Here is a 27,740-nt window from a genome sequence, read left to right as displayed (position 1 = left end):
AGTTCCTCGAGTACAGATCTTTAACCTCTTTGGTTAGGTTTATTCCGAGGTATCTTATGGTTTTTGGTGCTATAGTAAATGGAATCGATTCTCTAATTTGCCTTTCTGTATTTTCATTGTTAGTGTATAAGAAAGCCACTGATTTCTGGACATTGACTTTGTATCCTGCTACATTACTGAATTGCTGTATGAGTTCTAGTAGTTTGGAGGTGGAGTCTTTCGGGTTTTCCATATAAAGAATCATGTCATCTGCGAAGAGAGAGAGTTTGACTTCTTCCTTGCCAATCTGGATACCTTTTATTTCTCTTTGTTGTCTGATTGCTGTTGCTAGGACTTCTAATACTATGTTGAACAAGAGTGGTGAGAGTGGGCATCCTTGTCGTGTTCCTGATCTCAATGGGAAGGCTGCAAGCTTTTTCCCATTGAGGATGATATTTGCTGTGGGTTTTTCATAGATAGATTTGATGAAGTTCAGGAATGTTCCCTCTATCCCTATACTTTGAAGCGTTTTAATCAGGAACGGATGCTGGATTTTGTCAAAAGCTTTTTCTGCATCAATGGAGAGGATCATGTGGTTCTTCTCTCTTCTCTTATTGATTTGTTCTATCACATTGATTGATTTGCGAATGTTGAACCATCCTTGTAACCCAGGGATGAATCCTACCTGGTCATGGTGGATAATCTTTTTAATGTGCTGTTGGATCCTGTTTGCTAGGATCTTGTTGAGAATCTTAGCATCCATATTCATCAGTGATATCGGTCTGAAATTCTCCTTTTTGGTAGGGTCTTTGCCTGGTTTGGGGATCAGGGTAATGCTGGCTTCATAAAAAGAGTCTGGAAGTTTTCCTTCTGCTTCAATTTTTTGAAACAGCTTCAGGAGAATAGGTATTATTTCTTCTTTGAAAGTTTGATAGAATTCCCCAGGGAATCCGTCAGGTCCTGGGCTCTTGTTTTTTGGGAGGTTTTTGATCACTGCTTCAATCTCGTTACTAGATATCGGTCTATTCAGGTTGTCAATTTCTTCCTGGTTCAATTTTGGGAGTTTATAGTGGAGAAAGGGGAACCCTCTTACACTGTTGGTGGGAATGCAAACTGGTGCAGCCACTTTGGAGAACAGTGTGGAGATTCCTCAGGAAATTAAAAATAGATCTTCCCTATGACCCTGCAATTGCACTGCTGGGTATTTACCCCAAAGATACAGATGTAGTGAAAAGAAGGGCCATCTGTACCCCAATGTTTATAGCAGCAATGGCCACGGTCGCCAAACTGTGGAAAGAACCAAGATGCCCTTCAACGGATGAATGGATAAGGAAGATGTGGTCCATATACACTATGGAGTATTATGCCTCCATCAGAAAGGACGAATACCCAACTTTTGTAGCAACATGGACAGGACTGGAAGAGATTATGCTGAGTGAAATAAGTCAAACAGAGAAAGTCAAGTATCATATGGTTTCACTTATTGGTGGAGCATAACAAATAATATAGAGGACAAGGGTAGATGGAGAGGAGAAGGGAGTTGAGGGAAATTGGAAGGGGAGGTGAACCATGAGAGACTATGGACTCTGAAAAACAACCTGAGGGTTTTGAAGGGGCGGGGTGGGAGGGTGGGGGAACCAGGTGGTGGGTATTAGGGAGGGCACAGATTGCATGGAGCACTGGGTGTGGTGAAAAAACAATGAATACTGTTACGCTGAAAATAAATAAAAAATTTAAAAAAAAAAGAGTTTTTATTCCTATGATCACAATGTTCAAAAAAGCCATGTTATAGATCTTCTTGACTATATCATGATTCACCACTATAGAAATGAAAATAAAAGTAGATGTGCTCCCTCAGAACTTTTGGTATATGTCAAAAGCTACTCTAAGATATAATTTCTACTGAAATTTCGGAAGCAGCGAAGCTGGTTGAGAACTAGCCCCACCCCCACCCAGTAATGGTGGTTCCATCACTCCTCCTGCTGTTGGCAAAGACAATGGCTGTTACTGGGTTTTGTTTCATACGTTGGGGAGGGGGACTATGGGTGAAGAGGAAACTGATTTTTGTTAAGTTGAAAAAAAGATTAAAAGAAAAGAATGATTAAAATGATTAAAAGAAAAGAATGATTAAAATGATTAAAAGAAAAGAATGATTAAAATGATTAAAAGAAAAGGCATGTGCTCACTAAAGTGTTTACAGGGCAGGTAGGTACAAATGATTAAAAGAGAGAAACCCTGAACTCTGAAAGTCAAACAATACAAAACAAAGCACAGTGGTGCCCCGACTTTGTAACACACTCTGGGGAGGGGAACCATACACCCTTTCACCTCTGCTCTGGACGGCAAATGTTCCAGATGTGAAACAACCTATCAAAGATGCTGGAATTAATAGTAATGAGGACCACAGGTGTCAGTTGAGGCCACTGTCCAGAAACATCCCTGGGGATACTGAATATAGGCATCTCCTTAGAGCACAGTGAGCAAATTTCCTTTGCATGACAGACAATTCAGAAGGGGGGAAAAAGTGTGTGTGTGTGAACCACTTTTTTAAATTGAAAATGAAAGGAGCTCTATGAGGGCATCAGAGGAGGGTAGAAATACATCCCCTTAAAGTCAGATTACCTCATCTACTGGACGGCAGAATAGAAAGAAAAAACTCAAATGGGTTTTTAATCACAAAAGGCTAACATCTCTCATGGTTCACCTCCCCTTCCAATTTCCCTCAACTCCCTTCTCCTCTCCATCTCCCCATGTCCTCCATGTTATTTGTTATGCTCCACAAATAAGTGAGACCATATGATAATTGACTCTCTCTGCTTGACTTATTTCACTCAGCATAATCTCTTCCAATCTCATCCATGTTGATACAAAAGTTGGGTATTCATCCTTTCTGATGGAGGCAAAATACTCCATAGGGTATATGGACCACATCTTCCTTATCCATTCGTCCGTTGAAGGGCATCTTCGTTCTTTCCACAGTTGGGTGACCGTGGCCATTGCTGCTATAAACATTGAGGTACAGATGGCCCTTCTTTTCACTACATCTGTATCTTTGGGGTAAATACCCAGTAGTGCAATGGCAGGGTCATAGGGAAGCTCTATTTTTAATTTCCTGAGGAATCTCCACACTGTTCTCCAAAGTGGCTGCACCAACTTGCATTCCCACCAACAATGGAAGAGGGTTCCCCTTTCTCCACATCCTCTCCAACACACGTTGTTTCCTGTCTTGCTAATTTTGGCCATTCTAACTGGTGTAAGGTGGTATCTCAATGTGGTTTTGATTTGAATCTCCCTGATGGCTAGTGATGATGAACATTTTTCCATGTGTCTGATAGCCATTTGTATGTCTTCATTGGAGAAGTGTCTGTTCATATCTTCTGCCCATTTTTTGATATGATTATCTGTTTTGTGTGTTGAGTTTGAGGAGTTCTTTATAGATCCTGGATATCAACCTTTTGTCTGTAGTGTCATTTGCGAATATCTTCTCCCATTCCGTGGGTTGCCTCTTCGTTTTGTTGACTATTTCCTTTGCTGTGCAGAAGCTTTTGATCTTGATGAAGTCCCAAAAGTTCATTTTCGCCTTTGTTTCCTTTGCCTTTGGAGACATATCTTGAAAGAAGTTGCATGGCTGATATCAAAGAGGTTACTGCTTATGTTCTCCTCTAGGATTCTGATGGATTCCTGTCTCACGTTGAGGTCTTTTATCCATTTCAAGTTTATCTTTGTGTGCGGTGAAAGAGAATGGTCGAGTTTCATTCTTCTACATATAGCTGTGAGGTGGGGGGTGGGAGGTTGGGGGAGCCAAGTGGTGGGTATTAAGGAGGGCACATATTGCATGGAGCACTGGGTGTGGTGCGAAAACAATGAACACTGTTACGCTGAAAAGAAATTTTTAAAAAAATAATAAAAAAATAAAGATTAGCAAGAGTGGAAAAAAAAAAAAAAGTCTAACATCTGAACACATTTGAGAAGTGCCAGCACAGTCAACTTCCTCCAAGCTAAGCCTGTCACATGGGCTCACCTGACAGCCACTCCTGGGCCCCGTGCTCCTCTGTCCCCTGGCCTGAGCCAGGACCAGGAAGAAGCCCCCAGAGCCGCCTCCTGTGAGGCCTCCACCCCCTCACTGAACCACTGTGCTCTGTTCCTCTGCCATTCCTGTGCTCTCCAGCCCTCTGACACATCAAGGCGCCTGTGAATGCACTAGCAACACTCATGATTATTTTCAGACAGCACTGCATGGGAGGACTTGAACTCACCGTGGCATCAACCTCAGAAAGGAAATCTGTCGATGAATAAGCAACACATGCACAAAGGCATTTTGATGCCACATGCTGTTTCAATAGTCACCCTTCTCTATTTCCTCAACCCCAGGACAGGGCACCTGTGCCAAGAGATCTTCATTTTAATAGACATGTCCGCCAATCACTGACAATTTAGAGAGGCCCGTGAGGTCTCACCATGAGGCCCGTAATGCCTGCGGTGAACAGAGCAGAGAGGCTGGAATCACCCTGAAGAGCTGAAGCTCCCAGGCCCTGGGCCTCCTAGACCCACCTATGCACACATGAGCCGGTGTGAAAAGGATCGCAGCATGCCAGTCAGAAGGCAGGTAGGAAAAAGACCCAGAGAGAAGCTGGCCCATATCAGTGAAAGGCCCTGGCAGGTTGTCTGGCCTCCCTTTCAGTGGTGAGGGACTCCCGGTGTAAAATGAGGCTAAGCCTGGCACCATTAAACCACTCAGCCAACCGACTTTGGATTCCACTGCCTGTGGATAAAACGTATGCTGACCTCAACTTCAAACCACCCATACTGTGTACCTGCCGAGCCAGGGTTTCACTGTAAATTAAACAAAGCAGCCTGCTGGTTCCGCAAATCAGTCTTGCTAGCTTGGCTAACGTGAGTCTGTCTCTGAAGGATGGAGCCACGTTCAGCTGAGCCAGTCCTGGGAGCCACCCTTCTGATCTTAGGAGGCTGCTTGGGAGACTAAACAGCAAGACAGACCCAGAGGAAGACAGGCCAACGACATCCTCCTGGTCAGCTACATCTCCAGAGCAAAGTGATTTCTTCGCGAGACGGCTAGCACAGTTCTGCACTCAGAGTCTGGAAGCAGAGAAGATACATAACAAACAAGCCTCCACCTTGATGGCAAATGGGCCAAGGGCGCTGAGCTTGAGGGACCCCCATACTGTCTTCCACAGTCAAGCCCAGCTTTTTACTCAGTGGCAGCAAATCTGTGGGACACTACATCCTGTATGTCTCTACTTTGGTTTTCCTGCTGACCTCGGCCTCTGGATCTAATCTGCATTTTGCCCAACCATTATATATCCTTCATTTCTATTTTACTTCCTAAAACCTGTCTGTGTTCTCTGCAAACTGTTTCAGATCTTGATTAAGTCATGCATTTCCTGATTACTCCCTAAAGATTGTCTGCCCTCCCCCCACATCTCCCCAAGTCTGTCCCACTTCCCAGCCTGCACAGGTGACTCAGTGATGGCCCTGTGAGTGTGGCCAATCTCACCAGCCCTTGGAGATTCTCACTACACTAAAGAATAGGTACGCCTCCTTGTCCCCTCTTGGAAAATGGGAATTGTGAACATCAGGAAGAACGGTGGCTGACATGAAGAGCCGCTCACTATTGATGGGATGAGGAAAGAAGACATGAGTGAATGAAGGCCACCAGCACTGGAAGGCCACCAACCTGCTCCTCATGGAGGCTCTAGTGAAATTGTTCAGGAATCCATCTCCTTCTATGGATGAATTCTCCTGGGGCCATGGGTCTGCACCCAGAGATAGCTGCGTGTAAATCAGAGAGAAAAATTCTGCCATAGGAAAGGTTACCATTCATCAGCTCCCCCTCTGATCTCTGCCTGTCTAGCAGACGAGCCATGTGGAAGTTTATCTAATCTTGGTAGATTGTGGCAGTGACCATGGCAGTAACCATAGTAATGATAGGGATAAAAAGAATAATAATAATAATAATAACAATAATAACAGGCATCTAAACTTGAGTAGCACTTCATAGCTTTCAGAGTGCTTTCAAATGCATTTGCTGCTCCCTTCCACTCCTCCACGGACCCTGAGATATACAGGTAATCACTACTGTGGCCACATCTTTAAAAGTTCCTGTGATTTTAAATAAAGATTCAAGGGCACAGGGAAAAGGAAGCTTTCATCAGCATATAGGAGAAGATTTATACAGTCCACTCACTGGATCATCCCAGGAAGGGCAGGCACCATCCTTCATGACCAGTGCCCCTGAGCACAGGAATGGCGGTCAGGACTGTCACCTCCATTGTCCACAACTGCCATGGGTACTCCACGAACAACTTAGTAACAATCAACAAGTGAGACTTTATCAGCTCAGGACTACCAGGGAGCGAGTGACCTTCTAAGGCTGGGTCACAATCTCATTTCTATTCCCTCTCACTGGAATTTTAATCAGCCTGAGCATCAGTTAATGACTCTTTCTTATCCATTTGATTAAAACACAAAGTCATTGAGGCAGCAGCAAATTGGATTTTTTCCCTGGCCCTCAGTGCACTGTAGTAATGAAATCTATGACTTCCAACCTCCACTAGTAAAGAGCCAACATGTACAGTATGAAAAGCAGGAAGGCTCATTTGTCTCCTGGAAGAAGGCCCTCTGGGAGCCATGCATCTCTAGAAGACAGCACCTGTGTGTAGGGGGCTGAAGACTGAACGCCATGTGCAAATACAATTTCATTCCTTTAAAAGCAGCTGCAGATTTTATTATGTGGATGAAATCATACCCCATGTACTAATTTAATGAGCTCCTTTAAGCTTACCAGAGTCTTTTCTTGGGAAAGGCTGCATTCATATCCCACTGGCTTGTGAACAGGAAGATTTCCATCTATGACCCAAGGGAGAAAGAATGGTGAAGATTGAAAACAAGGCAAAGCCACTCCAATTCATATTCTGATTAAACTTTACAGATGCTGATTATCACAAAATTGGATTGTAAAAGTTAAATAGCAAGGTGAGCCTCCAAACATTTGTCACTCTAATATATAAAGAGAGTGGTTCGCCATTACCCTTGGTTAGGCCTTTCCAATGACCCCCTCCTGTCCTGTATCTCATTGCCTCAGGTTCTAAGCCTGCAGGCAAAGACTGTCTTGTCAGAGCTCAGCACTAGTCCTGCTTGTGGAGACGGTTTAGAGTAGTTGCCCCAGGTGAGCCCAAGAACCTGTGACCCACCTTTCCCACTCCTTTTCCTTTTCAGGAAGAAATCAAGTGACAAAGAATTGGAGACAAACTGTTGAAGTAGATTTCTTCTGAGCAACACATAGAAAAGCTTTATTTGTTTCATAAGAGAATAATGTTAGCTCAAACATCTGATTTTATATTTACTCATCCAATAAAAATTTATTGTTCTTTATGTGTCAGGCACTAGAGATACATCCATAAACAAAATATTTGAAACCCCATGTCCTTACAGAGCTTTCCATTGTATTATAAAAGTATGCCCTATAATTTTAAAGTAACCAGGCAGTTTTATGAAACCTGGGTAGTATAGATCCCCTGAATGGATAACCCACCACATCCTCCTGGCCCAGGAAACTTCAGCACCATGGTGCTGGACAGCTCCCCATCTCATTACAGGTGCTCCCAGGCTAAGAGCGCTAGCAACTCTGCATTTGACTTCTCTGCAGCCCAAAGCTGCAAAAGGTGCTGAGCTACACGCAGACATAGCTCGGAAGTGAGGAAAATTCATGTCCCAGGGCAACCCTTGGGAGATGCAAATCCATGGATAAATGTCCTAGTGTCATTTCTCCTCCAGTAAAACAAATGTGAAACACGGTTCTTCAAGTCTCCAGTGGGTTAACGTTCAGCCTTTCTCAGTGGTAAGCCACATAGTGAGGAAACCCTTGTTGATGTTTCTCATTTCCCTGAAGGACATTCTCACTCTCTCACTTCTATTTCCCTGAGATGGTCCCTTTATTAGTCACGGTTCTCCAGAGGAACTGAACCAAATGAAAATAGAGATATAGATATAGATGATACAGTTATTTGTTTATAAAAGAGTAACATGAGATAGAGATGAAGGAAAAGAGCAAGAGACAGAACAAGATTGATTTATTATAAAGAATTGGTTCATATGATTATAGAAGCTGAGAAGTCCCATCATCTGTAGTCAACAAGTTGGAGACCCAGGAAAGCCAACGGTATAAATTTCAATCCCAGGGCAGGAGAAAACTAATGCCCAGCTCAGTCAGGGAGATGAAGTTCCTTCTTATTCAACCATTCTGTGCTATTCAGTCCCTCAGTTGATTGGGTAAGGGCCACCCACATTAGGGATGGCAACCTGTTTTATTCAGTCTACCTATTCAAATGTTAATCTTATCCAAAAACACCCTCAAATACACATTCAGATAAAAATGCTTGACCAAAAAAGAAAAATGCCTGACCAAATGTCAGCACTCTGTGGTCAAGAGAAGATAAGGGAATACCATTTAAACTGTAATACATGTGTCCGTAAGTTTCCATACTGGATTTTAAGGGGGAAAAAATATGTATATATATAATTAATGTTAATGGCAACATTACACACTGACAGGTTAATAAAAAGCATTACGGAATAAAACCTACATTAATAAGGAAAAATCTAAGTAAATAGTATTTTAGCATTAAAGTGAAGAAGAGTAGCCAATAAAAACATTGAGAACATGAAAGAATGCACCACTGTCTTGAGTGTTTCACCTGCGGAAGATCAGTCATGATGCTCAGTTGTGTGGACCAGTCAGGTTTCTCACAGAACCTGTATTAGCCATCAGGAAACTAGGTAGAAGCCTCAGCGTTTGGCCAAAATCTGCTATTTGACTCATGTTTGGCTTTTAGAAGGAAATTAGTCAAATAACTGTATCAGGGCCATTGCTGGATCCCAAACTTGTGAATACTTGAACGGCACATGAGTCAGAGGCCACCATCATATCCAGTCAGCAGTATGGACAAATCCTAATACTTAGATTTATTGTCAATATCTGAATATCAACTTTCAAAATCATGTATAATAGATAAATCTTGGAGTTAAAATCTCCCAGTGGTTTTCATATGTTAAAATTCTGCCAATCTGTTGAGCTATAAATTAACATTTGTTATCATAAAACACAAAGCAGACATCATCACCTTCAGCAACAGGGCCACCAACCACCTTCACAGCAGTGGCTGTGGTCAGCAGCACCTCACGCTGGTCACACTTACGCTCTACCATTGCCAGCGGAAAGCGAGCAAGAATTTCACATCACAAAATGTATTGTTGAGGGAAATTGGAAGGGGAGGTGAACCATGAGAGACTATGGACTCTGAAAAACAACCTGAGGGTTTTGAAGGGGCGGGGGATGGGAGGTTGGGGGAACCAGGTGGTGGGGATTAGGGAGGGCACAGATTGCATGGAGCACTGGGTGTGGTGAAAAAACAATGAATACTGTTATGCTGAAAAGAAATAAAAAATTTAATTTAAAAAAATGTATACTTTTAGGAGGATCACAAAATCAGTTCTATCAAACTTAAAACCTGACCACCAAAAAATAACAATGATCACATTTCTAACAAAATTCAGACTTATTCTTATATCCTAGAAATTAATTCTGTGATGGCAATACTCAGCAGATGGTTGAGATTCAACATTTGGTATGCTGTCATTTGATGCCTCTCTGATTTAAACACCAGATTTTATTGGCCCTTAATAACTTAGTAGGGTACTAGCAAGTAGGCCTTAATCACATGTAAAAATAAAAGTCTACCAAATCACTTTCCCTTCATCCATAGCAGCAAAGAAATGTCTTGCTTACAGCGTATCCAGCTCATGAGCATGCCTTATAGTCCACGTCTGGGCCACAGACCAGATGCCGAGCATCACTGCCATCCTGTCCTACCCAGGTAACACGACATTCACCAGCCTGTTGTTGGTAAACAGTTCTTCATAGGTCTTTCACGTTGCTACTTGGCTTATGATTAGAGACACTGACTTCCCTTCATTCTAAGAATGCCCTTTCTTCTCAAGGATATTTAAATAGTGAGTACATGTTTGTACATACTACAGAGCAGTGGTTCTCCATCAGGGGAAACTTTACCCCGCAGTGGACATTTGGCAACGTCTGGAGATATTTTTGCTTGTCATAATTGGGATGAGGATGCTAATGGGATCTGGCATGTAGACACTAGGAATGCTGCCAAGCAAATATCCTGGGATGCATAGGAAAGTCCCCAACCACAAAGAATTATCTGGCCTAAAATGCTCATGAAGCCTAGGTTGAAAAATTCTCTGCAGAAGTCATCTCTCCCTCCAGAGCAAAGAGCAGTCATGCTTACTGCCATTACTAAAAGATTCAGGTCCCCAAAACTCAAGTTCCTCAGTTGTAACACACCAACCATGTGACCAGGCATCCACCGTCCCTTCAGACCTACCTGCCCTGGGGCCCACGAGACTTGCAGGCAAGGGCAACCACTCTGCTGAACTTAAGAATCTCCTCCGTCTCTAAGCCAGGGGCGCTGCATCTTACACCAACTGTGCCAGGCTAACTTGTGAGCTTGCCACTGGGGTAAAAACTCAGACCCTTCCCAGTCTTGACATGGTTCTGGGAACAATGGTTATTCTTTGGGTCCAATCTATTGATGTCCACCAGTTGGATGCTTACATGTGCTAAGGAGCAACCTCGGGACAAACCAGGTCCATGCAGGGCCAGCGGGGCAACAAAACAGCTTTGTGCCCCGTGGGTCTCCACCCTGCCTTATGTGTGACACTAGCTAGGGATGCAGAGGGTGACACGCTCCCAGGGCTGAGAAGGCATCCCTGGAGCAAGAAGGGATGCTGCGACAGCTCACTCCAAAGGTGATAAGGAGCCAGACAAAGCCAAGGCCATGGCTGCCAGGTGTGCCTGTACCAGGCTTTGGAGTCCGTCAAAATAATTCAATAGCTCAATATTATAGTTCCAGTTTCAATTCATTTTTCTAACAGGCAGGTTCCTATTTGATCTGGGCAGAGGGAATTAAGCAGGGCAGGTTAGCACCAGGAATGGCAAACTGCAGCAGCCGAGGGAGGGATCCGCACAGGAAGAGGGTGGGAGTGAGGAGGAGGGAAGCCAGGCTTTTTTTTTTTTTAATCTGCATGTTGCATTTATTAAATACATTAAAATCTGCAATGTGACAAAACGTTTTCTGCATACGAAATTCAAAACACCATTTTAAATGAACAAAAGATGGCTCACTTCATTTTTTTTTACAACTAGTGTACAGTACACTACCTCAGCTCCACCATACTACCTGTTCGTTCTTTTTTATTTGACATTGTTCACAGACTAGTACATATTACAATAAGAGTGCTGGATAAAAACATGAGGTACGAAAGTGGTTCAAAGATTATAGGTCATGCAGATCATGCTAGACAGCAAAGAAAATTGTGACTGAGAAAACACTAAATAAAAATACATAAAGAATGTGCATTATAAAAAAAAACTCCATTACACAGCTTTGCTTCTTTGGTTATAAAGTAGGTTGAACAATTTCACAGCTTTTTATTCCCACCCAAAAAAAGAAAGTCATACGAAATGTCAAAAAGCAGAGGAATCGTGGCAATTTCTCTATTACAAAGTAGAAACAAATGAACAAAGTTTTCTTCATCAAAATAGCCCAATTAGATGTTATATCACAATAACTGATGACTACCTGTACAGTTGCACTATGTTCTTCATACTTACACTATACAAAATTGCCATGTACACTATACAAAATACAAAATTGCCATGTCAGGCCAGGCACTGGAATTGCCTTCAGAGCCCATCAAAGCTGTAATTTCCAGAACAAAATCAACTGAAACCATTGCTTGGTGACTCCCCCATGTCAGGGTACTGACCCCTCACTCACGGTCTCCCAAAGTGTTAGAATACTACATCCAAACCTCCCTGTCCATGTTCACTCACTGGCCCTCAACAGCCAGCCAGGAGTCAAGACCTTATACCTCAGGGTTCAAGTTCAGGCATAAGTTCCAATCCTTGGGTGAAATAAAATATAAGTTAAGTTCTATAGCTTATTATCCAGCCTGTGGCTGGGAGGGAAAATGTTCGAGTGTTCTGAGAGGGTCCATGATACATCCTAGAGCCAAAAAGGCAAACTATGGCTCTCGGGACAAATGTGGCCACGCCTACTCGTTTACCTATTGCCTGTGGTCCTTTCCCACGGCCACACCAGAGCTAAGTGGTAGCAATAGAGACCAGACGGCCAGCAGAGCTGAAAATATGGACTATCTGTCCCTTTACAGAAAGACTCATGCATCCCCAAACCCTGGGTCCAAGGAAAGAAAAGGTGAGCCTCCAGCTGCCGGTCATCAGTGGCTCCACACAGGCAGATCCCAGATGCCAGAGCAGGTGCAGAGGTTCCAGAGTCTCCCCACCGCAACGGTGAGGGACATCTTTGAAGTCTTGGAGAGCAATCGGCGGGCAGAGCCAGGCTCTGAGTCAAAGAGGTGCAAGGGAATAAATGTGTGATGGGGAGGTTGGAGGGAGAGGTCAGGGTTAGGGTTAGGGTCCTCCCAGCACAGGAGAAACCCTAAGCCAGGGGAAGCAGCACCCTTGCCTGGGTAGCACGCAAAGGGGGGAGCAGGAGCCCCCCGAGGCTAATTAGGAGAGCTGTGAAGAAGGACAAAGAGAAGGTAAAAAATAAACCTGACACTGTCTATAAGTTTTTTAATTTAGTACCATCTCAGACCCTAGAGATTAGGGCTGCCCAAATGATGACCATCAGGCTGCCAGTCTTTCAAGTCATTGATCGTGGAAGTCTGGGTCAACATGAACATGATACGCCACTGGATTCAAAGGCTCTGAGAAGTCTGGCAGCAATGAGGGCCACAGAACATGTCGACTTGGGAACTGCCCTCCACCCTCTGGCGCTGGTATTCCCAAGATCATCCTTTGGGGGAAGCTATATTCCAGCCCAACCCCGACCTTTACAGATCAGATAACTCCCTCCACACTCTGTATGGCCCTCAGCGTTCACATCACACAGCCGTTCATGGATGAGCAGGTGCCCACTGGTAGGACGGGGGAGAGTCCAAAACCAGCACTGACGCACACTCAAAAGTCCCTTCCTGCACCCTCTGTTGAAAGGTGGTACATGCAAACTCTTTCCTGGAAAATGTCCAGACTACGGAAGACGGCGCTCTCCCAGGCCTGAACCCTAGGCCTCCGCTTGCTCTTCTCTGAGACAAGGACTCTCACCAAGGTACCTATCCAGGTCACTTCCGAAAACAAACCAGAAAAATGAATCATTGATCACCTAGGGGTGGGGAATGGGGTTGGGCGGGAAAGAAGGAGCCAACATTGTTGAGGAGGAGGAGCAACGTTGCTGCTGTCTGTGGAGGGCACCGCTCCACACTCTGTACCTGGACCCTCATGCTCGCAACGTAAGTGGAAGACAGACGGTTCTCTCCACAGATAAGGAGACAAGGTGCTAACTTCTGGTTGCATCTGACTCCCAAGGCCATCCAGCCTGCACGCCAGCCGTAAAACATCTGAAAACTCCACAGTGCGGCCACAGGTCTAGATCCTAACACGTTCTTCTACAGTGTAAAACTTATTCATAAATCAGATTTAGTGACCTGTGGATGCAGAACAAATTAGCCCAAAGCTTAGTGTCTTAAAACAACACGTACTTATTTTGTTCCCTCTTTAGCCAAGCAGGGGCGTAGGTGGGGAGCTTGGCTCTGCTCCCTGTGGCCCCAGTTGGGACAACTCAACTGTACCTGCTTCCGAGGGGCTGCATCCCAGAGCCAGGGGGGTCGGGGATCCACTCCGAGTGGGCTCTGCACAAGGTGGCTTGACTGCCTCCCAGAACAGCGGCAGGGGTCCCATGCTACGTGTCCCAAGAAGTGGGGAGTAGCAGTTACCAGCTTCTTGAGGCCAGCACCAAGAAATGAGACGGCCACCCCCACTGCCTGTCTGAGCAGAACAAACCGAGATCCAGGGGGCGGGGTCACCACCTCCATCTCTGTCCAAAGTGTTGTCAAGTAAAGGAATTTTGGAAAAATGTTTCCAAGCTTCCACAGTGAATTATTTGTTATATCTTTTATCGGTTCATTTACTTATTCTTGAAGAGTGGCTTTAAACATAACCAGAACTGTCTTTCCGCTCAGGTACCACACTTCGTTAGACTGCACTCAAACGTTAGCCAGAGCCGCCCTGAGTGTGTATCAGGAGACAGATGCAAATCCTCCCAGAAGCCTGTCCCCCTGGCTTGGGGGTGACAGAGGAGACCAAAGCTGGAGAAAATGGTTTCTTCTGAAAACTAAGGAGGAGGGAGGATCCTGTGCGGTGGCAGTGGGGGTGGTGGCAGAGCTCACCGCTGAGGCACAGTCCCCATGACCAGCAACTCCTTGCACGGCCCTTTCCTGACAGCCTGGACCTCTGATCCAGCAACCCCGAGGCCTTTGCCGTGTGATGCGTGGCCTCTCTGCACCCTCTCTGTTCTCCAAAACCGGGCAGTGGGGAGTTTCCTTTCAGGCTTCCCACCTACGCGACCTCTCCTCGGATGGTCTGTTAATGGTTGGTCCCTGTTCCCTGTTGCCTTCCCTCTGACACACAGCCCATCCTTTCTACCACTTTAAGATACTGTACACACACACACACACACACACACACACACACTGAGCTGGAATTAGATGAGCTGCGGGAAGAGCGGGCCTGAATTAGTAAACGTTCAAGGACTGTTTTTGAGAATCACAGGCCTTTTGATGCAGCTGTCACCTTGCAATGATAACATTCACAAACAAGCAGATGATTGTCACAGGACCACAAGGTCATTGTGCCCACGGTGGCTGGAGGGAGCCCAGGAAACCTTCTACGCTGAACCTTGGACTCAGACACAGCATTTCCTAGAGTACTGCCTGCACCCCAGTCCCGGGGGAGTTTCTCACCGTCTCCCACCCAGAGCCCCCTCTTCCTGAGCTCAGACCTCCTACTCTCCACTCACTCACTGATTCAGAAACGTGCCAGTGCTGCCAAAGCCCGGTCCTGGATGAGTCTGCACACGTGTGTGCCCGCGTGCACTTGTGTCTCAGTGCCTGCAGACACGGCAGCTGGGAGCCAGGGAGCCTGGTCCTTGCTCCCCACAGCAGGCTGGGACTCTTGCGACACACAGGGAGGCCAACGGGATCCAGTATCTCCCACACTGAGCACGGACGGCACGAAGCGGGGACCGGGCAGGTGTTCACTAAGCCAGTAAATGCGCAGCAGTGACCTAGGGGTCTCAGACCCTCTTCTCACTCCTTGTCTCCAGCTTCCCAAGCGCCCACCTGACACGTTAGCTCCACTCTTCACTGCAGGTATAGTCCCCTTTCTGGTCAACCCCATACCTGTCCCGCGCACCCCTGCCCTCCCACCTCCGTGTCCCCCACCGGCCGCAGAAAATCTGCTGTTCCAGCCTTCCCTGCACCCTGTCTTCAGGCTTTATCTCCCACCACTTGGCTTTTTGCTCCTGTTTCACAAATAACCCTGCCCCCCTCATACACATGCACACACACACACACACACACACACACTCACACACCAGCTGGCCTGTGTATCTCCCTGCGTATGAAATGTCCTCCCCTGCTACCACGAAGCAGACCATCCTTCACAAGGCAGGACCTGACCTCCCTCAGGACCGCCCCCTCCCATGATGAGCCTGAGTGCTTCCTGCCCTCACTCCTAGATCCGCTTTTACAGACATCAGATCCGGAATGTGACACTCATCACTGCCTCCCGCGCTCTCCATCTCTCTCTCTGCCGCTGCCCTCGTGGCGCGCACGGTCCCTGGGGAGCAGGCATGGTGCTCTCCCAGCTTCCCGTCTCTCGGGGTCCCTCGCAGAGAGCACCACGATAGATACGCGCTCAAAGCCTATTGCACTGGGAAGGGGAAGCAGCACCTGCACCAGAGAAAAGGGCGACGCCCAGCTGTTCCTGGAGCCTCCCTGCTGGCGCCAGAGTCCTGGGACAGGCAGTGCCACGTCCTCTCCACCGGAGGTTCTCGCCCCCTTGTCCAACAGCGCTCTCTCCAGCAGCCCAGCGAGGTGTTAACTCTGTGCGGAATGTTGTTTCCAAATGTATAAAACAAAACACTCTGACCGCAAAGGACCCAGTGGTACTGAAAATCCGATCTCTGCCGGACCCCCACTCCTGCACGGTGTGTCCACTGGCTCGGCCCTGGAGCCCATCGCCTGTGTGTCTGGTCACAACCGCCTTCAGGTCAATCCTCCCTCTGGTAGGAGGCAGCCCTGAGGTGGTGGGATGCAGGGGTGTGCAGTAGGGAGAAGGAAATGTTGGAGGAGGGAATCAGACACAAAGGCGTGCTCACCACGATTTCTGAGAGGCCGTGGCTGCCGCTGGTACGGAGATCTGAATCATGATTTATGGTTCACAGAGCTTGTGTGAACACAGAGGCGGGGGGAGAGAGAGCTGGCCTCACAGACACAGCACAAGAAATAGCTACCCTGGATTAAAGCTGATAAATTATGGCCCCCACAGAAGTGATGGTTTTTTCCCAGCTGAAACCTTCGGACTCTGGAAGAACTTTCTCTGCTTTCATTATTGACGCTATTAGGCGCTATACGTACTGAGCCTTGGGACCAGCAGGGACGTAGGCAACGTGAACTCAAGGATCACACTAGCTTGCAATGGTAAAAGAGCTTGTTATGTCCTTCTAAACCAGCAGCAAAGCGGAGGAAATCAAGTAATTTTTATAGTCTGAGATTTCAGGGTGCTTTTCATACTGGGTCTGTTTCCTTTTTAAAGACAATTGTCAGAAGTCACTTTTAAGAAAGCACTTGGAAATTGAATAGAAAATGTCTCACACATTTACTTTCCTTGTTTTTGTGAAATTCAAATAAGACGTGAGCGACAGGCCCGGAGCACTCTTCCCCCATGCTCCGCAGACGCTCGCTGTCCTCGAACCCTCTCTTCGGGAAAGTGGGAAGGGAGACCGGAGGTCTGCCAGGAGGTGCCCTGCCTGGGAGTCAGCCCCAGGCTGAGACTAAATGCACCTGGTGAGCGTCTGTTCTGGGAGGCCCCCCGGCACCGGCACCTTCGAGCACCCTTGCTCGGCAGGGAAGCCCTCCGTGAGCGTTAGGACGGAAGCAGGGTCAGCCCCCCCCCCCCACCACCGTGAGAAGCCAGATCCCAGGTTCCAGGCCTCCTCAGGAGCCAGGATCATCCTGGGCTCTGCCCTGAAATCTTGTGTCTGTCACAGGGAAGCGGGTGGGCAGGAAACAATCCAGCCTGCATGGTGCCTCCTTACCCCGTTCCCTGCGACCCAAGATCTGGTGGCATCAGGAACCAGGACTTGGCGACCAGCTGGCCCCTCAAACCACGTCTGTACTTCTGTGGGGCGGGGGGGGGGGGGGGGTGCACAAAGCTCCTGTTCAAGGGCCCCGCAAGCCTGTTCAGAGATTCTGCTCATGACCAAAGATCCATGCTGGCCCAAATGAGTCAGGGAGAAATGTTCTCTTGTTTACACCAAGATCCTGGTGGATGCACCCATCTTCAACATGGAGGCAAAAATCCCGAGTTCAAAGCATGGCTGGCCACCTAAGAGCTCTATAATTCTGGGTAAACAGCGTTACGCCCTGTTTCTTGACCGCAGTGTGTGAGCACTCAGACCCTTTCATCGGACTGTGGAAGATTCCCCATGTTCTCAGACACATCATCAACCAGTGAACAAGAACCAGATTCGCTCATGCTGGCTGGTGTTCCAGAGCCTTCCAGCCGGGCTGTGTGTGAAACTCAGCTCCGCAGCGGCCTGCCTGTCTCAGAAGTCCTTCCGTAAAGGCTGTGCACACAGCCCAGCAGGGTCAGGAACGCCCTGAGAAGCAAGGACGCTGGGAGCCGAGAGGGAAGAGGAGAGAAAGTGCACGTGTTGTTCCCAGGGGGGAAGCCCACCTCTCACCCAGCCCCCTTACCACCCTCCCAGGTCCCACATCTGCCAGCTGAGCCTTCTCTTTCCTCTGTCCCTGCATAGACCCTGTGCATCTAGATTGGGAAAGGTGGGGGGCATTAGCCCCCGTCTGGTGGAATCATCTGCAGGGACCTCGTTGGGGGACACTCCGATCTGGAGAGTAGGGCAGAAGCAGAGGAAACCAATTAATGCTCTGACCTGAGGTGCCAACTTCTAGAATATGTCCTGTGGCCCCAGCAAAGGACAAGGGTCCAGGACCCTGGGACCAGAAGGAGGGGACAGCAGGTGTATGCGTGACCACTACATACTGACCCCACCAGGCCCTCACAGGTCCAAGGCCTCGCTGAGCCTGTGGCAATACATTCCTGCTGCCAGCCCTCTCAGGAGCTCACTACCTGCCCGAGGGCCTTAGAGATGAGACCTCCTGGAGGCCCAGTCAGCCAGGCGAGGAGGCAGCACAATTGAGCCCATCGTGCTGCAAGGCTGGGACGCCCAGAGAGGGTGCCTCATGAGCACACACATGGAGCTCACGAGACGTGGCACCGGGAGCAGGGCCCAGCCAGCTGGCCCCAGGGCCTGTGTCCAAGGACCACCGGGGCCGCCTCTGCTCCTGCTCTAGCGTGCTGGAAACTGCCTTCCCGTGCTGGCGGGTGGCAAGGGTGTCCTCATCCTGCCTCTGACTCAGCCCCCACCAGAAATGTCACAGACAGATGTGGTGGGCAGAGTGTGATCCCCCCCCATTCTAATCCCTGTGGCTGAGAGTATGGTGGGCTACCCAGCAAAGGGGAACTGAGGTCATGCATGGAATTAATGCCGCTAAGTCACTGGCCTTAAAACAGAAGGTCATCCTGAATCAGCTGGGTGGCCTCAGCGGAGCACGGGGCCCTCCGATGTGCAGGAGCCGGCGGAGGCGGAGCCCGGGGGAGGTGTGACTCCGTAGGGGAAAGGCGCAGTGGGCAACACAGCCGGCGATACAGACCGAGGAAGAGCCCAGGAGCCAAGGGATGGGCTCTTGCTGGGCAAAAGGCAAGATACTGATTCTGCCCTTGAGCCCGCAAAAGGACACGGCCCTGCTGACCTCTCAGAACGGTAGGACCAATTGTACGTTTGTGTTGGTTAGCTGCTAAATTGGCCGTGATTTGTGACAGCAGCCACGAGCAATGGCCACAGAGCTGGCTTCAGGGTGTCCGCTGTGGTGTCAAGTCCAGGGACCACGCTTCCGGCCCCTTGAAAGCTGTGTCCCCGGGGCAGCTGTGTCAATCTCTCTGAGTCTCTGTTTTCCCATTTCTAAAATGCGTGCCGTCATGCCTCCGGGATGACTGTGAGTGCTGCACGGGCTAATTAACCACAAATAACAAGAGAAGTATGGCTTCTGCTATTGATTTGCAAGGGGACCTGAGGGGGAAAATTAAGATTTTCTTGAACCCGAGACAGAAACTGCTAATTGGTAAGACTGATGAATCACAGACCTGAACCCCTGAAACAAATAATACATTATATGTTAATTTTTAAAAATGGTTTCATGACAAAAGAAAAAGAAATTGTAATTTTACCCACAGAAATCGCTTGAATATCTGTAAACATTTACTTTTCTTTTCAACAATCACATATATGGCTTTAAATCAATATAATGAACCCCCTGGGGAAGGAGTTCTGGAAACCAAGAAGAATTCCAGCATGCGACCATGGAGCAGGCCTGGCGGCTCTGGCCAAATCCTGACACCGATTCGCCAGCGCTCCAGGACTGGAACAAAGATAACAGAACGGGTTCTGCCCCATCGGCCTCACTCACACTGAGCACGAGGTGACCCCATAAGTAAGGAGATGGGGAACACCTGCTCCTCGCTGGCCAGCCCCGGGGCTCCCTTCTAGTGTAGAGTATAATGTGGTGCATGGTGTCATGATGACAGATTCCCTGAGGGGAAGTCCTGCACAGAGAAGCATTTTTAGAAGTTCAGAAATTACCTGGTTATTTCTGACTGTGGAGTTTTAGAATTCTAATACATCCCATGCTTATAAAGACGTCCTACAGCAGAAATCAGAACGGTTTTCACTGGGGGGCAGCATTTACTGAACATCTGTTAGGCCAGACACCACGCCAGTTACATATCCTCTCTCACACTCAACTCCTCCCTTTATGAAATAAAGATTTATATATGTACACACGCATACACAGTATGTGTATAGAAAAGACCTACTTCATAAGGCTACCAAGGATTAAGTTAAACAGAATAAAACAACATAGCCGGGGCACATATCTGCGAAGACCCCCACTCTCCCTGGGTCTCACCCCATGTACCTTGCTGCTTCCACACACGACCCGACCCCTCCTTATGGAAGGTGCTAGGTCTGTCCTCCCTGTGAATTTATTCCTCATCGATCATCTGACCTGGCTTTTAATGCCATGGTGAGGCAAACACTGAATTGATACTCCCCACTCGTGCTGATTCACCCATAATAGTGCACTCTTTGAAAAAGTACATTAACAGGAGGAGAAAATACTGTGCCGTGAGCTCCATTAGAATTTAAGATTCATTGAGAACATTCACCAAGTCCTGGGATGTTGCAGGGATACTCCTAGGAACTGGGGATGCCAAAAGCCCAGCCCTCGAGTGACATTGTGGGAGAGGACAGAAACAGGCAACAAACAATCCAGCAGGAAAACAGACATGCTATCAAGCCGCTGTGACTGCCACACGGAGAATGTGCTAGACCAACATCCAACGGAAGCTTCCCTATAAAGGTGGGCGAGACGTAAATGCTTCTCCCTGAAAGCTACAGATTCCAGGACTATTCGTTGCTATGGCAGAAGCTACCCTCTACGAGAACATCATCTCGTTCTTTGGCTTAAGCACCTGTGTCCCTAGTGGTTCAGTTTGCCAATTTAGGGGCTGACAAGTGGGGTGGAAGGTGGGAATTAGATCTCATTTTAGAAAACATTTAACAAACAAGAACACCAGCTATTTTATGGAAGATACACTCCTTGCATTTGTATGAGAATCAAATTGTTTCTGTTTGGAATTTAACATCCCAAATAAATTTTTAAATCCCTTATATGCCATCTGTTCACTGTCAAACATTTTTATCCCCTGAAATTGTTTAGTTCACATTTATCCAAAAAGAAATGTGCATTTGGAGTTAAAACTAATTTCCATGGGAGACTATGGACTCTGAAAAATAATCTGAGGGTTTTGGAGGGGCGGGGGATGGGAATTTGGGTTAGCCTGGTGGTGGGTATTATGGAGGGCACGTATTGCATGGAGCACTGGGTGTGGTGCATAAACAATGAATTCTGGTACACTGAAAAGAAATTAAAAAAATAAAAAATAATAATAATTAAAAAAAAAAAACTAGTGTCCCCAAAGAGGTTCTAAGGAGCTGAAAAGTAGAAACAAGCTCACAAAAGGATGAAACCCACACTCTGCCCATCTCGCCACTGTCATTCAGTTGGATGAGGCTGCTGGGGAACAAGCCTACTGAGGTCGAGGTGGGGGAAGGGATTGCCCTTAAAATCACACATGGCTCATTGCGAGAAACAAAATCTACATGGATAGCTCATTGTGAAGATGGCCAAGGGAATCTCTCCCACGGAAGCAATTCATTTTTTTTTTTAATCAAGACAAATCCATTTTATTTTTCTTATAAATTATTACTATAATTTTTTGAGAGAGAGAGAATGTAAGTGGGGGTGGGGAGGGGCAGAGGGAGAGAGGAATTCTTAAGCCCGCTCCACACACCCAATATGGAGCCCAAAGCGGGGCTTGATCCCATAACCCCGAGATCATGACCTGAGTCAAAATCAGGAGTCGCACGCTTAACCGACCAGAGCCCCAAGACAGGTCCATCTTAAACAAGATGAGGAACACATTTTGTTTGAAAACTCCAGTTGGATATTTGGTTTATGAATAATTGCATAGCACGTTTCATTTACTGACTATCGTATTTCCATGTAATCATATAATCTTGGCAACTCACAGTCTCAAAGACTTTAATTCCAGTATAATTAACATACAGTATTACATTAGTTTCAGGTGTACAATACAGTGATTCAATAATTCGATGCATTACTCAGTGCTCATTGAGTTCAGTGTACTCAATCCCCTTCACCGACTTTACCTATCCACTACCTACCAGCCCTCTGGTGACCTTCAGTTTGTTCTCTAGAGCTAAAACTCTGGTTTTTGTCTCTTTTATTCTCTGTTCATTTGTTTTGTTTCCTAAATTCCACATATGAGTGAAATCATATGATAATTGTCTTTCTCTGACAAACTCATTTCACTAAGCATTATACCCTCTAGGTCCAGGCATCCATGTTATTGCAAATGCCAAGATTTCATGCTTTTTATGGCTACAAAATATTCCTCTGTGTGTGTGTGTGTGTGTGTGTGTGTGTGTGTGTGTCACATCTTCTTGATGCATTCCTCTATCAGTGGACAATTGGGCTGCTTCCACAGTTTGGCTATTGTAAATAATGCTGCAATAAACAGAGGGGTGCATATATCCTTTCAAATTAGTGTTTTCATATTCTTTGCGTAAATACCCCACCGTGGAATTACTGGTTCATACGGGAGTTCTATTTTTAATTCTCTGAGGAAGCCCCATGCTGTTGTCAGCAGTGGCTGCTCCAGTTTGCATTGCCACCAGCAGTGCACAGGGGTTTTTCTCCACATCCTCCCCAACACTGGTGGTTCCTGTGGTGTTGACTTTTAGCCATTCTGACAGGTGTGAAGTGACATCTCGTCGTTTTGATTCACATTTCTCTGATGATGAGTGATGATGAGCATCTTTTCATGGGTCTGTTGGCCAGCTGGATGTCTTCTTTGGAGAAATGCCTGTTCATGTCCTTTGCCCATTTTTAATTGGATTATCTGGGTATCACATATTTTGATTACTAACCCTTTACCAGATACGGTATTTGCAAATATCTCTTTCCATTTAGTAGACTGTCTTTAAGGCTTGATTACTTCCTTTTCTGTGCAGAAGATTTTTATTTTGATGTAGTTTTGGTAGTTTATTTTTGCTTTCATTTTCCTTGCCTCAGGAGACCTATCTAGAAAAACACTGCTATGGCCAATGTCAGAAAAATTACTGCCTGTGCTTTCCTCTAGGATTTTATGGTTTCATATCTCACATTTAGGTCTTTAATCCATTTTGAATTTATTTTTGTGTATGGTGTAAGAAAGTGGTCCAATTTCATTCTTCTTCATGTAGTTGTCCAGTTTTCCCAATACATTTGTTGAGGAGCCCATCCTTTTTCCCATTGCATATTCTTTTTTTTTTTTAAGATTTTCTTTATTTATTTGACAGAGAGAGAGATCACAAGTAGGCAGAGAGGCAGGCAGAGAGGGGGAAGCAGGCTCCCTACTGAGCAGAGAGCCCTCTGCAGGGTTCCATCCCAGAACCCTGAGATCATGATCTGAGCCAAAGGCAGAGGCTTAACCCGCTAAGCCACCCAGGCACCCCTCCCATTGCATATTCTTGCCTCCTTTGTCAAAGATTAATTGCCCATATAATCAGGTTTATTTCTGGATTTTCTATTCTGTTCCCTTGATCTATGTGTCTACTTCTGGGCCAGTGCCATACTGTTTTGATCACTACAGCTTTGCTGTATATCTTGAAAGCTGGGACAATTCACATTTTAATAGCTGCCCAAAGAATATCATAATGTATTTTTACCTAATCTTTTGTAATACAGTTTTCCTATAAAAATAGTACACATTCATAGAAAGTTGTTTAATATGGACTATTAGGTGAAAAAAAGAGATATAAAATAATATCTTTAGTATGATATAACTAAAACTAAAGTTAATAATAAATATTATATACATAAAGATATCTACATAGATTAATGTTAAATTATAAAAAAGAAATAAACCTATGGGAATTTCTAATTATTCATTTGTTTAAATATAGAAGGCTTCACGATTTGGATCTCCCTGATGGCTAATGATGATGAACATTTTTTCATGTGCCTGTTAGCCATTCGTACGTCTTCTTTGGAGAAGTGTCTGTTCACGTCTTCTGCCCTTTTTTTTTTTTTTAAAGATTTTATTTATTGGACAGACAGAGATCACAAGTAGGCAGAGAGGCAGGCAGAGAGAGAGGAAGGGAAGCAGGCTCCCTGCTGAGCAGAAAGCCCGATTCGGGGCTCGATCTCAGGACCCTGAGATCATGACCTGAGCCGAAGGCAGAGGCTTTAACCCACTGAGCCACCCAGGTGCCCCCTTCTGCCCATTTTTTGGCGTGATTATCTGTTTTATGTGTGTTGACTTTAAGAAGTTCATTATCAGCCTTTTGTCTGAACTGTCATTTGCAAATATCTTCTCCCATTCCGTGGGTTGCCTCTTTGTTTTGTTGACTATTTCCTTTGCTCTGCAGAAGCTTTTGATCTTGATGAAGTCCCAAAAGTTCATCTTTGCTTTTGTTTCCTTTGCCTTTGGAGACATGTCTTGAAAGAAGTTGCTGTGGCCGATGTCAAAGAGGTTACTGCCTATGTTCTCCTCTAGGATTTTGATAGATTCCTGCCTCACATTGAGGTCCTTTATCCATTTTGAGTTTATCTTCGTGTATGGTGTAAGTGAATGGTCAAGTTTCATTCTTCTATACAGAGCTGTCCAATTTTCCCAGCACCATTTATTGAAGAGACTGTCTTTTTTCCACTGGATATTTTTTTCCTGCTTTGTTGAAGATTACTTGACCATAGAGTTGAGGGTCCATATCTGGGCTCTCTACTCTGTTCCACTGGTCTATGTGTCTGTTTTTGTGTCAGTACCATGCCGTCTTGGTGATCACAGCTTTGTAGTAAAGTTTGAAATTAGGTCACATGATGCCCCCAGTTTTGTTTTTCTTTTTCAACATTTCCTTAGCAATTTGGGGTCTCTTCTGGTTCCATACAAATTTTAGGACTGTTTGTTCCAGCTCTTTGAAAAATGCCAGTGGAATTTTGATTGGGATGGCATTGAAACCACATTGAGATACCACCTTATACCAACTAGAATGGCCAAAATCAACAAGATAGTAAACAACAAGTGTTGGAGAGGGTTTGGAGAAAGGGGAACCAACCCTCTTACACTGTTGGTATGAATGCAAGTTGGTGCAGCCACTTTGGAAAATAGTGTGGAGATTTCTTAAGAAATTAAAAATAGGGGCGCCTGGGTGGCTCAGTGGGTTAAAGCCTCTGCCTTTGGCTCGGGTCGTGATCCCGGGGTCCTGGGATCGAGCCCCGCGTCGGGCTCTCTGCGCAGCAGGGAGCCTGCTTCCTCCTCTCTCTCTGCCTGCCTCTCTGCCTACTTGTGATCTCTGTCAAATAAATAAATAAATAATCTTAAAAAAAAAAAAAGAAATTAAAAATAGAGTTACCCTATGACCCTGCAATTGCACTACTGGGTATTTACCCCAAAGATACAGATGTAGTGAAAAGAAGGGCCATCTGTACACCAATGTTCATAGCAGCAATGGCCATAGTTGCCAAACTGTGGAAAGAACCAAGATGCCCTTCAACGGACAAATGGATAAGGAAGATGTGGTCCATATATACAATGGAGTATTATGCCTCCATCAGAAAGGATGAATGCCCAACTTTTGTATCAACATGGATGGGACTGGAAGAGATTATACTGACTGAAATAAGTCAAGGAGAGAAAGTCAATTATCATATGGTTTCACTTACTTGTGGAGCACAAGGAATAACATGGAGGACACGGGGAGGTGGAGAGGAGAAGGGAGTTGGGGGAAATTGGAGGGGGAGATGAACCATGAGAGACTGTGGACTCTGAGAAACAAACAGGGTTTGGGGGAGGTGAGCCTGGTGGTGGGTATTATGGAGGACACGTATGCATGGAGCACTGGGTGAGGTGCATAAACAATGAATTTTGGAACACTGAAAAAATTTAATTTAATTTAAAAAAAAAAGACTTCACGAATTTGTGTGTTATCCTTGCATATCCATGCTCATCTTCTCTGTATCATTCTAATTTTACATGTGCTGAAGCAAGCACCTATTACTCATTTCTACATCACTTAAATCCTTAAAGATAAAGAATAGATTTTTCATAATTAAAAAACAACATCAATAAAGATATTTAGGAGGAGGGAAAAGAGGAAATCATTCATACGGACAACATCTCGACATCAAAGCAAAGGCCTCAAAGAGAATAAATACCAGCCTTAGCAAGGCTCTTGGTCCACAAGATAATGAAGAATCTGGCCCCAACTTACATTGTACAATCCCGCATGCCTCCTGACAGCTTAACACATGCTTACTGCTGCTTATTATACTTTAATACAGATACAGAATTAATATTTGATGTTCTTCTGTTGTTTCCCTGCTTATGAGTATCTACAGCCTGAATAAGCAAGTTGCAGACTAGAGACATAAAAGCATGCATCTAAATTCACATTTCCCCTTAATGTCAGAAACCACAGCTACATTAAAAAGGATCATCAGGGATGCAGGTACACTCTGACGTTTTAATCTCACCCATTTTCACATTCAAAGGGGGCACTGAGTGTTACTCAGAAGTACATAATTGTGCCCAGAGCAGAAAGCACTTAGTGTCAGCTGCACACGAGCTCCAAGTGTCAGCTAGAGATTTACGGGAGTGTGTCAGCAGACACCGGGCTGGGGATCCTTCTGAGCTCTGTGGAGCTCTTGGCAGGGAGCCTGCTGCCTGGGTGGGCTTTGATGGGCTCTGTGTGTGTCTCCTAGCTCTCTCTGACCCTTCTCTGAGGGCCTCTGCTTCCCCCTCCACCCCTCCTCCCTCAGTTATGGGAAAGGAAGACCCAGAGGCAAAGGAGATGTCGTCCGGTTCTACAGGAGATGAACAGATCTCTGCATCTCAGACGTACAATCTTCACTTAGGAATTTGCAGATCCATCCCCTCCCCTTTGCCTTTGGTGTTTGAGCTTGAATGAAGCCAAAGGTCACCGAAAGCTTCAAGAGAAAATGCTGAGTTTCACTGATGGCTGAGTCAAAATCTCCAAATCAAGCCTGGATTCCGTCTTCAAACGCTGACTCACCAGATTCTGATGTTTGATGTTTCCAAGGCTGGCTGGCCATGGGAAGTTTGAACAGAATCTCAAACCTTGCAAATTTTTGCCTGTTTCAAACCTTGCCCCTTCTGGGGCTTCTGCTTAATAACCAAATGGACGAGCTAGGATTGGATGAGGCCCAACACCATATTTTGATAGCATCTCCGAGACCAGTTCACACCCACAAGAGCCCATGGTGGTGCATGCCGGCCAGTCAGCCTGGAACCCATGAAGCTCTACAGTTTGCTTCTAAATTTCCAGGCTCTCACAAGACTGCTCATCTCATGAATCGCTACTTTAAAAAGAAGTCTTTTTAAAGGTTGATTCAAGAAATCAATCTTCTGGTTTGGGCCATTACACTAAGTCAGTATATGCTGGAACTTTACTACACCTCTCTCCTCTAGAGCACGGACCAACCCAAAGATGTTGGCCACCACACTGCTCCCTCCATGGCATGGCCCGCCTGAGCCTCAAGGAAGATTGCACAGTGAATCTCTGTCAGCTTCATCATCATGGACCGTGAGCCCCTGCAGCCTTGCTAAGGGTGTCCACAGCCCACGGCAGAGGCTGTAACCACTGCAGAATCTCATGACCCCCACTGGAATGACCTGAGGCCCCAAACGAAATACTGATTCTGGGGCCAAACCCAGATCCACTACATCAGAGGATCTGTAGGCCAGTAATGAGCAGCCAGATGAGGACGGCCGCCTCAGGTCTGCAGCCACTCCACTGCCCCCAGCCATCAAGGCCCTCATCCTCCACTGTAGGATTCGAGGAGGTGGGCAGTTTAGCACAGAA

Source organism: Martes martes (assembly GCF_963455335.1).
Source record: "Martes martes genome assembly, chromosome: 5".
NCBI classification, from domain to species: domain Eukaryota; kingdom Metazoa; phylum Chordata; class Mammalia; order Carnivora; family Mustelidae; genus Martes; species Martes martes.
The sequence above is the reverse complement of the archived record's forward strand: the minus strand, read 5'-3'. Positions refer to the sequence as shown.